Source organism: Pinus tabuliformis, chromosome 4_2 (genome assembly GCF_031772625.1).
Source record: "Pinus tabuliformis cultivar Carrire ecotype Pingquan chromosome 4_2, CPIR1, whole genome shotgun sequence".
Taxonomy (NCBI): domain Eukaryota; kingdom Viridiplantae; phylum Streptophyta; class Pinopsida; order Pinales; family Pinaceae; genus Pinus; species Pinus tabuliformis.
The window spans coordinates 534,017,767-534,032,330 of NC_142304.1; positions in this window are offsets into that span (position 1 = coordinate 534,017,767).

The following is a 14,564-nucleotide window of genomic DNA, read 5'->3' on the forward strand; positions in this document are numbered from 1 at the left end:
TCGCTGTCGCTGTTCAGACTCCCTGGTACGCTGATGTTGCTAATTATCTTGCAGTAGGTAAGCTTCCAAAACATTTAACCCCCAATGAACGGAAACAGATTGTTCAGAGAAGCAATCGATTTTCGTGGGTTGGGGGCTATTTGTTTCACACAGGAGCAGATATGGAAATCAGAAGATGTATTCGGGAGGACGAAATCTTTGATATCTTGAAAGCCTGCCATGACGGGCCATGTGGAGGACATTTTGCTGAATGAAGAACAGCACATAAAGTATTACAAACGGGATATTACTGGCCTACAATTTTCAAAGATGCGAAAAAATTTGTCCAGGCCTGTGATAGCTGTCAGCGTGCAGGACGACCTGGTCCAGCCGACGAAATGCCTTTGCGGCCTCAATTAGTGATCGAACCTTTCGAACGCTGGGCTCTGGACTTCGTCGGCCCCATCAGCCCGCCATCAAATCAAAGAACCTACATTTTGGTGGCAACTGAATATGTTACCAAATGGGTTGAAGCGGAGGCATTGACTAGAGCTACAGAAGATTCGGTAATACAGTTCTTGCTCCATTTGTTTGTACGTTATGGTCTTCCAAGGGAAGTAATTACAGACGGAGGACCACAATTTGTAGGGCACCAATTAGCTGCAACACTCAATAATTATCGTGTCCAGCATAAAATTACTACCCCATACCATCCTCAGGCAAATGGGCAAGTGGAGAGCAGCAATAAGGTAATAGAGTCGATTTTGACAAAAACAATTGCCTCACATCAGCGTGATTGGGCCGCCCGATTACCCGAGGCACTGTGGGCTTATCGAACCACATGGAGAAGCACCACCGGCTATTCACCATATCACTTAGTGTTTGGAAAGCAGCCCATTTTTCCTATAGAATTCGAAATCCAAACGCTGCGAACGGCCCAAGAAGTCGGATTGGATTTAAGTGAAGCATAGAAAAATCGATTACACCAAATTAATGAATTAGATGAAATAAGGCTCTCTGCATTACAGAATACAGCACTCATTCAACAGCAGCGAGCCAAATGGCATGATGCGCTTATCAAAAACAAGATATTTCATGAAGGAGACTGGGCTCTGTTATATGATTCTAGATTTCAGGATTTCCCGGGGAAGCTTCAGACTCGTTGGTTGGGACCATACGAGATTCAAAAAGTCCATGACAATGGGACCCTTACACTGACCACAATCGATGGGTCTGGATATACATTTAAGGTAAACGGTCATCGAGTTCGTCTGTATCGCAAACCGCTCACTCGGGAATCTTTTTGTCAGCAGCTACGCCAAGATACTAACATTGAGATTATGGGCGAGGAAGCAAAAACTTCCTCACCTATAGATCAGTAAGAATTCACCTTTTATTACCACATTTTGTATATAAAATTGTAAATTTTGTATATATGTTTTTAGTATCTGTGTGTGCTGTTCCTTTTGAAAAGGAACAGCACCTTTGCGTTTTTGCTGTTCCTTTTCAAAAGGAACAGCACTTGTGTGTTTTTGCTGTTCCTTTTCAAAAGGAATAGCACTTGTGTGTTTTTGCTGTTCCTTTTCAAAAAGGAACAGCACTTTTGCGTTTTGTTGTTCCTTTTCAAAAGGAACAGCACTTGTGTGTTTTTGCTGTTCCTTTTCAAAAAGGAACATCACTTTTGCGTTTTGTTGTTCCTTTTCAAAAGGAACAGCACTTGTGTGTTTTTGCTGTTCCTTTTCAAAAAGGAACAACACTTTTGCGTTTTGTTGTTCCTTTTCAAAAGGAACAGCACTTGTGTGTTTTTGCTGTTCCTTTTCAAAAAGGAACAGCACTTTTGCGTTTTGCTGTTCCTTTTCAAAAGGAACAGCACTTGTGTGTTTTTGCTGTTCCTTTTCAAAAGGAACAGCACTTGTGTGTTTGAACAGCACTTTTGCGTTTTTGCTGTCCCTTTTCAAAAGGAACAGCACTTGAGTGTTTTTGCTGTTCCTTTTCAAAAGGAACAACACTTTTGGGTTTTTGCTGTTCCTTTTGAAAAGGAAACAGCATTTGTGTGCTTTTGCTGATTTTTTTTAAGGCAATGCATCAAATGAACTCCTCCTCACCCTTCCTTTCAAAAACAAGTAGTATGCTCTTGTCCCTTTCACATAAAGGATGTGTTGTCCATCCTCTTTCCAAGGTCATAAGTAGCAGCTATACCTTTATGCAATGAATATAAAAGTCAGGACATATCGAGATCAGAATATCATAAATCGCTATCTTTAACAAGCCCTAGTATTGATGCAACAACAAAGGAAGGATCCACACACTCATCATTTTTGCTGTCATAGTCTCACCTCCTCTGCCTTGTTGGATAATTTTATCATGTTGAGTTCCTACAATTTTCTCTATTATTACTTGGAAATAAGAACAGAAGATTTATATCTTCCGAATTGAGATGACAAGACTTCTTCCGCCATTCCCACTCTTAAGGAGGGCTGAACCACCCTTATGTGTAATTATACAAGAGCAAAATCTGTTGTTAAAAAAAAAATATATATATATATATATATATATATATATATATATATATATTTGTCAAATGCAGGATAGGGGGTTTCATTAAAGAACCAGCCTACTATGATCATAAGATTGGAAGTGAAGTGGCATTCCCATCATGGCCACCACACCAGGGATATGGTCCAACAGGTTCACTACATAAACAAACCTTGGAACAGGGGGTCTCATCACGAGCCGGCCTGCCCACGATTCGCGCCTCTCTGGTGAATAGCATCATGGTTATCTGGTTACCAAGCCAGCATGATGGCCTGCATTTTGACAAGAATTGCTCTTCAAAAACACACAAAGGACCATGGTTCCAGGGTGAAATAAACAACTCTGCCAAGGTTATGAACACCTGTCGGCAGCAGAGCTCTGTTAATGGTATCAGAGTCGTAATATATACACCAATTTGGATGATATTAAATACTTCCTTCTATCCTTGTAATAATGATAGCTTACATTTTGATGGATACGTCGCATGAATATCTATCACTACCAATCATGGCAGAGGTATTGACTATGACTACCTTAGACTTTATATGAGTGCCAGACGTCCTATCCTCCTGTTTTGCATCACATCACGAAGGCTTATGCAAAACGCGATCTACCTGTTGCCTCGATCTCGGTATTTCTTTGTCTAATCTGAAACATGGCAAAACTCTACATGCTGTTCCTTTAATGACTTGGTGACGGGATGGCGGCTCCTCCTTCATTTGACGGCTGGGACAGCCTATCATATTGCGAGGGGGGAGGTGACCTCATTACTCCGCCGGCCACGTGGTAACACACCATTCGGAAATGATATGGTACGAAGGTACGATATGGGTTAACGGCATGATAATACTATTTTTGCAATAAGTTGTTATTTACAATCAATTTTCATGCATGCTCTGTGTTTTTTCTAGCTGCGATTACGTTCTTTGCGACAGGTAATTGCTGTTCCATCTAGGAGCCCGAAACAGAACCATGGGAGGCAAGGCTATCAGAAGCGAGCCTAGTGAGCTAGTAGTCTTCGAAGCCGCTCGGGAGATCCTAGAAAGGGCGGAGTGGTTAACTTATTTTAGCCGCCTGCGTGAATCAAATGAAACTGTGGCCATGGAATTCCTGCAGAATTTGCAGGAAGAACACTCTGTAGTGGGTGGAAAGCAGATAACGGTCACGAAGGAAATAATCGCGGAGGTAACAGGATTACCAGCCTCAGGACCAATATGGACGACAAAGAAAGAGAGGTTGCAGAAGATCATAGAGATTTTCCAAGACGAAGGATAGAATCTAACAGTAAAAGGAAAAGGAGTGCTGCCGGCAACGTTAGGAGAACCCTGGAGCGAATTGGCAAAAGTGGTGCAGAGCTACATCACCTGCAAGGGCCGAAAAGATGTGGTAAGACCGCGTCACCTTAAGCTCTTGGCTGTGTTAAAAGGAAAATGTTCTGTGCATCTCCCTGCATTGTTAAATTCATTATTGCATGATGCTTCTCGGAGCCTGAAAAAGGCACACCATGAAGACGCAGTAGTTAGCCACCATGGGTTGATCCGCCTGATAGTGAGCTACAGTCTCACTCAGCAGCAGAGTAGCTGGGGGGAGCTTATTACAGCAATTGGAGGGGGAGTGGCATCACCATCCCCAAAGGCTAAGCACCCTACTAGTACCTCTGAAGCACCCAAGGAGCCCAGAGCATCACCATCCCCAAAGGCTAAGCACCCTGCTAGTACCTCTGAAGCACCCGAGGAGCCCAGAGAATCACCAAAACCTAAGCGTCCCTCGGATACACCCGAGCAACCCAAGAAACGCACGGAGTTAGTAAAACGAAAACGTTCCTCTAGGGCATCTGGACATGCAGAAAAACATAAGGAACTGGCCGCAGAAGAGCGTGCTGCCTCGAAACGTAGGCATTCCTCTGGCACGCCAGAACAATCTAAAAAACGTAGAAAGGTGGTGGTGGAAGAACAGGCGGCCAGTACACCTGAGCGACCCGAGAGACCTAGGAAGTCAGCTCGGCTGGCAAGAATAAAAGGCAGGCTGGAGAAAATCCAGCCAAGCATTGACCAGCCGATTGAAATAACAGATGAGCCACCAGTGCCAGAACAGGAACCTTCGAGGGAAAATGTGGAACAAATTGAGGACGAAGCAGAAGCCGAGGAAGGAAAGAAACCTTCTGACTCTGAGGCCGAAGCTGACTATCTGAAGGCAGCCACTGAGCAGCCAATTCAGGAGGAGGAGATGGAACAGTTGGGGGGCAGCCCTCCACAGGTCGCCATGGAGGAAGAAGAGTTGGCCACTATCTTGGCCAGCCTGGGAGATTATGCTTCACCTTCCAGTCCAGCAAACCCTCCTGAAGGACTCTCTGGGGAAGAGGCGCATGAAGAATTGCATGAAGAGATGGCGGGAGGAGAAAACCTCCCTGTTGTTGACGGAGAGAATGTAAATACCGACCGGGAACAATCCGTTCCCAAGACACCAGAAGAAAACCCACCTGCTGATGACGTGGGGAATGAAAACGCTTATCGGGAACAGTCCGTTCCCAGAATGCCAGAAGAAACCCTCGATGAAAGAGGAACAGAACTGAGGGCCACTCATACGCCCACTGCCGAGGCAAGAGAAATTAAGAAATTGAGAAAGAAACAGCAGAGACTGCTGAATATTATAGCCCAGCTTCGGCAGAAAATTAGAAGTTTGAAAGCCAGTCTGAGAATAAGAAGGACCATAAGGAGAAAAAGAAGAAAAAATGCAGCAGGGTCCTGTCAGAAGAGAAGGCAAGGGGCTTATAGGTGTTTCGTAGGTCAATACTCTGCTGATAGACCTACGACTCTTCCGACCAGCACTGAGGAACAAAATGCCGTTCCATCTGATATGGAACAACAGAATGCCGTTCCGGAATAGACTGTTGTCCCAAATAGCCCATTGGGACCAACTGTCGTTCCAATCAAAACCGAGCCGCAAGACGATATTCCATTTACAGAGGGGCCATCGTACCCCTTTATCCATGTGAAGAAAGAAAGGGAAAACAAAGAAGTCCAAACTGAGGCATCACCGTTAGGGATAATTCGGGACACGAATTCCAGGCAGCGAAACGTGAAGGTACAGGTAAGACTCCCTGCCTCTGAGAATTCATGGAAAAGGGATCCAAAAACCAAGGCCTTGCACCACAAAATGAAGCAAGCCCGACAGGAGGCTGACCAGCTGAGGGAACAAATGATCCCTCGGGAAAAATATGAGGAGTTGCAGCAGGAAGCTGAGCAGTTAAAAGAACAAATGATCCCTCGGGCAAAATATGAAGAATTGCAGCAGCAACTGCGGAACATGAGTCAATCAGAGAGTCAGGCCTTTGAAGGATGGCAGAAGGAACAGGAAAAGGCTGCCAAGGTAACACGTCGACTAGATGCTGTTATTAAACAATTGGACACTGTATGTTCGCTGTATGATGATGTTTTGACTTGCAGGGCCCCTGCAAAGAATTATGCTTTATTTCTCCTTGAAAGATACTTAAGATTGAAAATAAAAGCTGTCAGGGCAGGTGCCCCTATTCAGATTAATACTGTTAATGATTTTATTGATTGTTGCAAACATTATGGGGTTAAGGTTCAATAGTTGCTATGTGAATTCTATTTGCACAATATGGTGCTCGAACAGGAAACTGACTTAAACCCTGGGCCCTTCGTGGAAGATATACAACTCCAAGCCTTTGTCTCATTTGGAGTCAATCAGTTAAAGTGGCTCAGGGCTTACAATTCCTTTCAGAGGCAGGAGCACAGCCTAGATCTATGGGTCAGGGCCGAGCCTAGAGACCCAGTTCACCTATGGCAATCACACAAAAGCCTTATGAGAACCCAGGGCGTCATGGAACTGTTAGGACCCATGCATGAGGACTTGATCCGAAATAGCGTGGAATTCTTTCTGGCTATTAAAGATTCTGCCCTGGATGCTGCCAAATTCCGTTATCGGATTTCTACACCAAGCATCCAGCTCAGGGAGCCATTCAAATACAAGAATTTTGAGCTGGCTGCTGAACAGTTGAGCCTTTATGGCCAGCGCCTTTTGCAAGCTGGGCCGTCTTGGTTAGGATACTGGTTCCGTAGCCCAATTATTTGGCACCCTGCACCTGGATACCAGGCCTTGTATGATATGCCTGCAGATCAATTGAATTACTTTTTTGATAATCTGGTTGCTCACCATGGTTGCAAACCTCCTCACGAGATACCCTCTCCCGCCTATTCTCTTACCGCTCTCCATGTTAATTATAACATTTTCATGAGGCCATGAAACAGAGTAAGCCGGGGGGTGTGTAGAGCATTGGAAAGGTATGTTTTAATGCATAATTTAGTGATGTTTCAAGCAATGTTTGTAATCTTTTCTTTGTTATAAAGTAAGGAGAATGTAATGAGAATGAGCACGAATGACCCAATCACTAATAGTTATCTTCTCTATGCAGAAAAAGACAAAAGTAGGAAGGCGCGGTGCAAAACTGGAGTTCCATGAGAAGATAACGGTTGTCCCTTCGAAACTAACTAAAGTCCAGACCAGGGCAAGCAAATCTCGGCAAATCAATCTGGGACGAGATAAGGGACTGTCAGTTCGAGAGACTAGGCAAAGAAAAGAGAGGAGTTAACAGTTTAACAGATCCCTCAGGATCTTTGATCCTGAGGGATCATTACTTTCAATTATTTTGTTGTCTGGTTAACTCCGCCATTACTAGTATAAAAAGGGTAGCATTGAAGACTTTGGGAGTCTCTCTTTATCTTGTATCTTTATTTTCTATTTATAGACTTCACAGTCAGCTGAAACTCAGACTATCAAGTCTCTTTGAGACTTAGTTTTTGCTGTACCATCATTGATGCGTTAATATAATATATTTGGTGTTACTTTCTCTCTGCGTCTGAAGTAAGTTACGGCAGTGTGCCATTAGAAGCTAAGGGCCCGGCTCCAACGGACACTGGCTGATTGTATCATTACAGTTTGGTTTTGTGTGGTTTGTTTATCATTCTTAATAATCTGATATATTTACATGCTGTTCCATACTCGTTCATCAGTAGTTTTCCCTATTGTAAATCTTTATAACAAGTTCACATCATATTTCCAGAATTGGTCACATAACGTTGTTCTGAGTTGTTCACTTCTGTTACAGAATTTATAAGTGGAATGCTTTAGCTACATATGGTTGGAGTTACGATCATAAGAAAATGGAATTAAAGTTGTAGGTGGACTACTGGTGACCATTTTAGATTATCTGTACATATGATTGACGTTTCCTGTTTATTTGATTCAACTGTCTACTTTTATATATGATTGACGTTTCCTGTTTATGGTGGTTTGTTGTTCCATTTGGTTAAGCTGTTTACTTGTACAAAAGATTGCTCTGTCTTTGTATATAAGTTGATGCAAAGGATTGAGAGTGTTGAACTTGCGAGATTTAGTTTCCTTACTGTTGTTCCTTTTACTGTTGTTCTATTTCTGCATTGCCGTTCCATTTTCCTTTCCTGCTGTTCCTTTTTACTCGCATTCATTGGTTTGGTGTGAGAGGAGGATCAAGGCTGTCGTGAGACACAGCAGACGCTATTATGCTCCCAGATCCATGATCCATACTCTAATTTCTTTTCTTTCATCAGTTTCTAGAGGGATGGGTTACTATTTCCGCACCCTCGACTGGTAAAGTTGCTGCGTGTGATTTCTTTCTGCAAAAGTAATCTAGCCATAGTTTAGCATCTGTTTACTCTTGTATTTCTTAGACCTATACTACTAAGCATTACTCTGACAAATAGCCTCAAATTGAGATACCCTTTGCAATAACAAAACGCTCCTGGATTGACTTGTAATGTGAGATAACTAGAGGTGAAAAAGGCCCTTGTTACAGCTCTACAGTAACCTCCAAGATTAATTTTTATTTTCTTTATCATATTACTCATGTATATTTTTGTTTGGACATAATAAGGATCTTGGTTTATGGCACCCAAATCCTTGTGATTGATTATTAGTTCAATATTATTATATGTTTGTAATATTTATTTTAATAAGAAGTGGTGATTTATATTTATATTTTATGTGTGATTTCATTTATGGAGGTTATATTAAATGGTCTTATGACATGCACGTATAAGTTTAATAAATTACATTATATCTTTTTCAATTTAATGTTTAAAGGGGTTGGATTCTATAGTGGGAAGCAACAAGTTCTTCATAGTTAGGCAAGGTTCAATTCTGGCTTAGCTTTGATGTAGTTATTCAACATGTTTTAGCACCTAGAGAGACTAGATAAAAATTGGTTTGTAATGCTTGCATAGATAATTGGATTAAATCTCATTCCAGTGTCCTTTTAAAACAACTCTTCTAGTGTAGAATGGCTAGTGATTTGGTGTTTTGTTAATCCGCTCCTTCTATAAAGGTCAACCACATAATTTAATTACCTTTTTCCATGGAAATGGTATATATGGGCACCTAGAAATTTCACATGTTCAAACCTTGACTAGGCATATATTGGCACCTAAAGATTTTATTGCAATTGTGTTTTCTTTTAAACAGCCATTGCATAATACATAGAATAGTATCATGCTCACCTCTGCTCGAAGATAGTTGGGTTTTTTTTTCCTACTTACATCTAAGCACGAAACATAACTTGAATAAGCTAAAGGAGTTTGTTTTGTCTTCACAAAGTAATTGAACACTGGCACCTCCACTACTTGGGGAGGCCCACTTTCACATTTTCCTTCAGCTCTAACTTTCATTGGAAAACTTCACAAAGGAAGGCCCAATGTATACAAAGTAAAAAAATGCAGTTACAACTATACTTACAGAAATGGCTAAAACACCTCTTGTTGAGATTTCCATTTACTAGTATCTAAATCCTATGTAGATGGCTATGTTACTCTCAACTCAATGCAAATAGACAATTCACCCCATATGTTAATTTGAGCCTTAATGTTATAGCTCTGATACCACTTGTTATAGATCTAACCCAAGAATATTATAGATCAGATACAAAAATGTAAGATAATGCAAATAAACCCAGAAATAATATAAAATGATTCTTTATTGATCAAAACCCTTAAGGTAGGGCAACACCATACATTCACTCCTTAAGGAAGGAGAGCACTCCACAAGCCATATGCCTATTCATACAATAATCCTTCACTTCATATCTCTCCATGTGGAGTCTCTAGCCTCTATATAGGCCTCATACATACAATACCATGCATCATTACCATGGTTTCCTCATACCATCAACTAATACCATGGGCCTATTACATTATTATTAACTACTTGTGGTCCCTTACATGACATGGGTTAACCACCTTATTTATTACTATGGCCCATCCCATTATTACATTATTACCTTGGGTACCTCCCTTGGTACCCCATATTATCCCCCCTAGGTATATAACACTTAACACATGGCCAACAACATTGATTTGGAGTCTCCCAAAAAGACTTGTTCATAAATTTGGGGCTACAAAACCTTTTTCATGCTAAGCCTTACATACATTCTTATATTGTATATTGTTTTTAAACATATTTATATTTATGGTATGAATACATTGTTTCCAGTTCATGGGAAAATTAATTGCAATAGACTACTTTCATTTGCAAAGTCATCATTTCAGGACCTGATGTAATTATCATTTGATGATGTTGTAGACTGTTAGAAGGGCAATGTTTACATTGTAGCTAGTGGTTATAAGCATTGGTTATAATGGGAAAATCTCACAATAATGGTCTTGTATTTCAATAGCATTTTTCTTGACAGATATAGCAACTTATAGTTTCATGGAAATCTCCAAACTATCCTCTAGAACAAGAGTGAAAGTCCATATTTATATATTCTAATGAAAAGGTCTTATCCATACTCGATCAGGGGTGAGGACATTAGTGCATTGGTTAAGGTCGACGTCTAGGTAGATATTTCAGCAAGACTACCTTGAACTCTCGTCAGGATCAAGTGCACATGGAATCATGTGATAATTAGAAGAGGAAATTTAAAACCAATTATCTAATTTTCTAAATGGCATGAGATGTGCTATGGCCACCATAATTCTATAGCAACTTCTATGCATCTTATTAATAACATTTTTTATATATGTTTGGGAAAACTTGTTGTGGCCCTATTTAGGTGTGTTGGCACAAAAATGACAACATGGAAGAGACCCTAGGTTGTTCAGGCTCAAGGGGCCAACAAGGCTCCGTTGTAGTCTAGGACAATGCTGGCATTTTCACCTTACCCATAGGGCAAGGAATCTCAATCGAGGTGTCACGCTACCGAATTTAGATGGGGTTGGGTGGGGTATCAAGTAAATGCAAATATTGTACAACAATAGCTCATCACACTCAATTCTCAGTACTATCTAAGACTGTCATTCTACTCATACCATCGTAGGAAACTACCTAGTTATTGATCATTCATTTAAAAATTAAATAACCCATAAGGAACACAACAATATAATAAGCAACCAAAATTGCTTCTTTCATTAACTGCAATATAAGAGAGTACATGACAGAGTATAAAAGGCTTGAACCATGTTCATAAAATACACAAAGAGTACATTTTCATAGAATGCAACTCACGAGAATGGACATAAGTAGAGAAGAGGATAGTCCTACCCTTTCTCACACTTCATTGCCAACCTCTTCCTCGTGCTATATTTTTCCTTTTATCCTTTGCTCTACATTCCCATTGCCAGTTCCACTCGGCTGACTCCATGCTCAGATGGCTTCTATTTCCCTTGATTGGTTTCTTTTGTATTCTTCCACCACCTTGCCGCAATTTCTCGTTCACTCCTGGTTCCTGTCCCTTTCCTTTGGTTATCATCTCCGTAACCTGAACCATTATCCCTGCCACCTATTCTTGACCTTTCTTCCCTCCAAACTCCAAAATTCAAAACGAAGGCCCCAAGAGGCCCTAACCATCTATCTCAAGTGTTGTCGGCTCTGTTTTTGTTCCTGGTAGAGACTCTGCTGTTATTTCTTGTTGTTGTCCTGGTTCTTCTTCTTTCGGTGTTGTTGATTCTTCCTCTGGTTGTGTTGGTCTTCAGTCATGCGGAGATACTTCCACTACACTTTTGCCTTCTTTTCCAAATGAAGGCCCCAACTCAGAAACTGTGACAATCGTTTCCTCGCGGAAGCGGCTAGAATCTTCCAAAGTCATCTCCCAGATGCATGTGAGTGTTTCACCCTTTTTGAGAAATTCAGGCATTGATATGCAGTTTGGTTGATCAGGGTGGGTGTTCTGTAGTGTGCTCCACTATTCTTCGACCTCGTCTGATCTGGAATTTATCCAGGATAAAGAATGAAAGGTATTACAGACTCATGTGCATGGAGGTGCCTATGTTACTTATGCAATGGATCGATAAGATTCCTAGAATACATAGACACTGAGGCAATCAGAGAAAACATAATAGTCAAACATGTAAACGAAACAAGTTTAATAAGGGGTTCACCCAATGATCCTAGGCTACGTCTCCTGATCCAGCCTTTCAGTGGTGGCCTCTCTATTATGTTTTCAAGCAGATTTTTTACAACAATGAGCTCGATTTGAGTCTCACTAACAAAATGAGGTCAGTAGGAATGGAGTGCATAGATTCTCCTTAGTGAACTCGACCTCTGAGGGTCACAGTAGTATGACAGGTCTATACCGAGGAGCTTGCTTGAACCTCTCAAGCCTTCAATGGAGTACACAGACTCTCTGACTCTCTCTGGCTCTGTCTGGCTCGATGCTGCCTTCAGGTCAACTCAGCTTCTACTCTCTGTTCTCTGCTATTGTCTTTCTGCCTCTCTTCACTGTCTACCTCACTGTGTGTTGCCCCCCTTTGCTTCTGTCAGTTCATGGCTTTAAAGCCAGTCTACTCTTTGACTGCTCGTTTCCGCTTCTCGACCTTCTGGTTTCCTTTCCTCTGTCCGTTCGAATTCCTCTGCTCTGCATCATCATCGCTGGGTAACGCCTTGCAGGGAGGTGGCCACCTGTTTACTAACGAACTGGGTGTCAGATTCCCTGAATCATACTCGAATGGTCGTTAAATATTTTTGCTTCAAGATCGCCCGCGAACACGAATCGTTTGCCAACTCATCATCCATGTCGCACGTCAAATCCCTATCATCTTGATATTTTACCTGTCAAATCCAGTCAGTCATCGTGACGTATCTCCACCATCGATCTGGACCCCCCAGATCCTATGGTCATCCTTCATATCGGGCGGACAAGTCACACGATGTTTACCCATCTGATGCGGGCGTTTTTCTCTCTCTTCCGCCGAACACATGTTGCTCGATGTGTGGCATCAGGCGGGACTCAGTGAAAACTGCTTACCGCCTTGAAGCCTTCTGATATCCTGCCGGTTTTGGGGAATCCGTGCCACGGAACTGAAACAGTTAATTTTCCGAGTTTTATAGCGTTTTCGGGTCTGAGCGTTCCAGGGCTTTCCTTCACTGAGGGGGACGCCCTGCGATAGCGCTAATCGCATATCAGAATCCACCTCCATTTCTTGATCTGGCCTCCAGTTTTGCCAGTTTCATGCCATTGCGCTTTACCATGGGCCAACGGTCTGCGTGTAATAGTACAAAGTAAATATAAAGTTAATTTCCTATTTAAAATCATAATCAAACAAATAAGCACATACCTATATTACCTATGATCGAAGTCTACCAGATGACAACAAGGTTTTGGGGACGACTCTCCACCCAACCGTAGGCTCAATTGTGCAAGGATTTGCTACAACTAGCCACCCTCGAGCCCTCAATCAACATACTACTGCCAGTGACTCCTAAGTCTTAGAACACCATTCTCACAAGAGAATGAAAGATAGAAACTCGGAAAGATGGAATGCCTCCCATCCTCCTCACCTCTAATAAATAGAGCAAACATTGGATGAGGAACCACATGCACACACTCCATGTGTCTACATGCGACTTTGATTTTTAGCTTTCTTTACTTTTCTTTTGATTTTTTTAGTTTTCTTGTTTTATTTCTTTTCTTTTCTTTAGCTTTCTTGTTTTATTTTCTTCGTTTTCCTGTTTTTCTTGTTTTATTTCTATTTATTCTTATTTAGAGAATAACCATTTTTATTTTTATTATTATTATTATTTTATTTTTTTTGTATATATTTTTAATATCATTTATGATTTATTATTTTTATTATTATTTATTATTTTTATTATTATTTTATTATTTATTATTAAGGGGAGGGATATTACATACTCTCCCACTTTAAGGGACTTCGTCCCAAAGTTATGTTTTTTTTACTATTTATTATTTATTATTAAGGGGACTTTAAGGAATTTCGTCCCGAAGTTATGTTTTTATTATTATTTATTTTTATTTACTTCATGCTGCCAACACCCTTTGCTGAACTAGTATAACCAGCAGGCATTGAAAGTCCCAACACCCCGGGAAATCTCAAGGAGTCTCTGTCCTTTTTCCCACTTTTGGCACCAGGCATAAGCCTGACCCGGTCTGTATCCTAATCCAAGGCTAGCCCCAAGGCTCGTGCCTTACTCAGACCTCATCTGTCCCAAGGCAAGCATCCAGTACAGTACTCAATGGTCGAGCCCCTACCGGTCCTTTGGTCGAGCTAGTTCCTTCCTGGTCTTTCTGACTGGGAGAATCTAATGTTGCCCGACATCTCGCAAGGCTGGCCCACTCCCTCCACAACTACTAAGGTGCACAACCCCAGGCATCGAAGTCCTTTACATCCCTTCAAGACTTCGGCATCCCAATCCAATAACAGGCACCTAGCCTAGAACATCAGGCACTTGGCCTCCTCAAAATGGTTCCATAGCCCTTCAAGAGCTATCCATCAAGAGTTATTCACAAGACAAAGGAACCACTGGCATATGTAGTGTTGATTGAGTTTTGTCCCCAGCCCATATGGTGTTACTTATTCTCCCTCGTGCGTATGGGCTCGCACGAGATCATCAAATAAACCGACCTTCTCGACCCATTTATGGAGTCCTGTGAATCATCACACCTCAACATGCATCCAATGCATTAACCATACCATCATAGTATCATAGGAAATAATTCACATGCCAAGTCTTGCATGTCATCATGAGAATGTTCATCTTTG